Here is a 3804-nt window from a genome sequence, read left to right as displayed (position 1 = left end):
TTTCCTTAGGGCAAAGGTGAAGATTGATATTACTAAGCCCTTGGCAAGGGGAGGAGTTATTAACATGGAGGGTTCCCGCCACTGGATCACTTTCAAATACGAGCAATTGCCAACTTTTTGCTTTCATTGTGGTGCAAGTCTGCATGGCAAGACAACCTACCCTAGGTTTAGCTTCGATGGCAGAACCCGTGAGGAGTACCAGCTCCAATACAGTCCATGGCTTAGAGCCAAGCTTTCTTACAAATTGGAGCATATCCATGCATGGTCCAAGAGCAGTGACAGGACGGTGGAAGCAAATGTATTCCGACAAGGCGTCTCGGAGGAAAGGAGTACAGAGAAGGAAGGGAAAACCGCTACTCAGAAAGGCTTTCACGATTCGAGGTCAATTCCAATTGACAAAGGAGACGCAGACTATAATCACAATTTCAACTCTGGAGATGTTGACTTTCTACACTTAGGTTATCAAGGGGCTTGCCTCTTCCCAAATGAGGAAACCTAAGCATGCCGAGAAGTCATTCATGAGACTGTAGACAAGGAAGATAGAAACACTGCCTGCTTAACCCCAATTGACCTTGTAAATCCTCCTACAGCCCTCCTGATGGTTGATCATGACATGTCGCCTATAGATAACAATGTCCAGGTTAGTCCATCTGCTTCTATCACGCCTCAAAAGTTAACCAAACAAACCAGGAATTCTAACTGGAAAAGAAGAGCTAGGGGCAGGTTAAATAGTTTTACAAAAGACATACTGGGCTCTTCCCCCCCCCCCCCCCCCCCCGGGGGGGCCAAGTAGAAACGGTCATAAGAAAAGAATTCTCAATCCTGGAGGAAAGTCCCCTAAAGGTCCTAAATGGGCAAGAAAATTAATATTGGCAGAGGCTGTTCAACAGCCCTGCCAGTCACCATGAAAACGTTGTCTTGAAGTGCTGAGGGCTTGGGAACCCTCGGACAGTTCTTGAACTCCACCTTTTGGTGAGAAGTAAGTCCCTAAATCTGATTTTCTTGTACGAAACAAAATGCTGTAGAAACAAAATGGAACTCATCTGTAACAAACTGAGATTCGATTCTAGTTTTATAGTTGACTATGTTGGAAGAAGTGGAGGTCTGGCTGCCTTTTGGACTAAGAACACCAATGCTGAACTAGTGTATTTTTCCTTAAGCCATATCTCTCTACACTTTAAGTCTAAGGATAGTAATAAAAACGAAATTATCACTGGCTTCTATGGCCAACCAATGACTGCTAGAAGAAAGGAAAGCTGGAGCGTTCTTAGACATTGAAATGCTGGCCATGATACACCTTTGATGTGTATAGGGGATTTCAATGAAATCATATCTCAGGGTGAAAATTTTGGTTTAGCTCGTAGACCTTCTAAACAAATGGAAGACTTTAGACATGCATTGATGGATTGTGACTTAGGTGATCTTGGATTTAAGGGGTCCAAATTCACATGGTGCAACAATCGTGAGGGGACAAATTTTACTAAAGAAAGACTTGACAGGGCCTTAGTCAACTGTGCATGGAACCAACTTTATATAGTAAATTCTGTCTCAATATTACCAGTTCAATGCTCAGACCATAACCCTTTATTTATTTGAAGTCAAGGATTCGAGTCTAGTATCTATCAAACAAAAAGGGCGTTTAGGTATGAGGAAACATGGTCAAAAACTGAGGAATGCATAGAAGTCATCAAGAGAGCTTGGTATGGCTCCTGACAATCTAGCCCAAAAGTCACTAGAAGGGGTTTTGAGAGATCAAGTTCCAACTCAGAGAGTAGCATAGAAACTCGAATAGAAACAAGTAGAAAATGGGGGATCATAAAAGACAAGCACTAAGAGTGTTGTAAGAACTTAACAATGGCCAAGAAATTGAACAGATTAGAGCTATCCAAAAAGAACTGGATAGTTACCTAGAGGAAGAGGATCTGATTTGGCGGCAAAGAGCGAAACAGAAGTGGCTACAAGAGGGGGACAGAAACACAAAATATTTTGATAAGTGTGCCACTCAAAGAAAACAAAGGAATCTTATTAGAAAAATTCATGATGAGGAGGGAAATATACTATCCACCAGAGAGGACACTGGGAGGAGTTTCAAAAATCTTACCAGAACTTGTTCTCTTCCTCAAATCTAGTAGGTATTCATGAAATCTTGACGCAAATAGAACCAACAATCACTGCTGAGATGAACATGCACCTGACAAAGGCTTACACTAGAGAGGAAGTGGAAAAGGCTATCTTTGAAATGAACCCTCTTGAGTCCCCTGGCCCAGATGGTTTTCTAGCAGTGTTTTTATCAATGTACTGGTCAATTGTGGGGGACAATGTGGTATCTATGGTGATAGAGCTGCTCAACTCAAGGTTTGGTTTCCATGCCATAAACCAAACCTTTATAACACTCATTCCCAAGAAACAAACTCCTCGATTGGTTTCAAACTATAGACCAATTAGCCTTTGTAATGTCCTCTATAAAATTATTGCAAAGGTTATAGCAAATAGACTTAAATCCATCTTGCCTCACCTGATATCTCCAACTCAAAGTGCTTTGTCTGGGGAAGGCTAATTTCTAATAACATCATAGTGGCATAGGAATTACTTCACTCTATGCAAAATAGGCTGAGAAGACAAAAGGAAGGTGTGATGGCCTTAAAACTCGACATGAGTACGTCCTATGATAGAGTCGAATGGAGCTTTCTAAAGGCTGTAATGGCAAGAATGGGATTTGACAGTTCATGGATAGAACTCATTATGCAATGTATTGGCACTATTTCTTATTCTATTCTACTTAATGGCTCCCCTCAAGCATCTTTCAAGCCTTCAAGGGGCATAAGACAGGGAGACCCCCTCTCCCCCCATTTATTTATCATCTGTTTAGAAGTGCTAAGTCAATCTTTAAATCAAGCTGAGCATAGGGGTGTCATTTCTAGTTTTCCTATAGCTAGAGGTTCTTTGTCTGTTAATCACCTCTTCTTTGCAGATGATAGTCTAGTATTTTGCAATTCCCTTCCTTCTAAATGGAGCAGGTTAAAGAACATCTTAAGTACTTATGAGTTAGCCTTTGGTCAGAGGCTTAACTTGGAGAAGACCTCGATTTACTTCAACAAAAAAACCAAGCCAGCCTCTCAGTAAGCTATATTGGCCACAACAGGTTTTTGAGCAACATGTTCATTTGACAAATACCTTAGTTTACCATCATTTGTTGACAGGTTTAGATCAAGGGCCTTTAATTCCATTCTGGACAGAGTCAAAGCTAAAATGGGTATGTGAAAATCCAATTTACTCTCCCAGGCAGGAAATGAGATTCTTCTCAATTCAGTTTATCCAAGCCCACCCCACTATGGCATGTGATTTTCAAGATTCCAAAGAGCATCCTTAGAAATATTAACAAGTTAATGCAGTCCTATTGGTGGGGGTAGATAGGAAAAAAAAAAAGACAAGTTACATTGGGTGAGTAGGAAGGGCCTAGGCAAGTCAAAACAAGATGGTGGGCTCGATTTTAGAGATTTTGAGGACTTTAGCATGGCTTTACTTTCTAAGCAAGTATTGAGGCTAAATCAAAACCCTTCCTCTTTGGCTGCTCGAGTGCTACAAGCCAAGTACCACCCTTGTATTGACTTCTCTAATGCAAGTTTAAAAAAGGGTGATTCCTTTATTTCGCAAAGTATTATGGCTGCTAGACACCTATTGTTTGAGGGGCTTATATGGTAAGTTGGGAGTGGGGAAGCAATTAGAGTTTGGCATGAAAAATGGATCCCCACCCCATCTTCTTTCAAGATTCAATCTCCCCCATCAATTCTCCCTTTAAAGGCC

Source organism: Carya illinoinensis, chromosome 8, assembly GCF_018687715.1.
Source record: "Carya illinoinensis cultivar Pawnee chromosome 8, C.illinoinensisPawnee_v1, whole genome shotgun sequence".
NCBI lineage: Eukaryota > Viridiplantae > Streptophyta > Magnoliopsida > Fagales > Juglandaceae > Carya > Carya illinoinensis.
The sequence above is the reverse complement of the archived record's forward strand: the minus strand, read 5'-3'. Positions refer to the sequence as shown.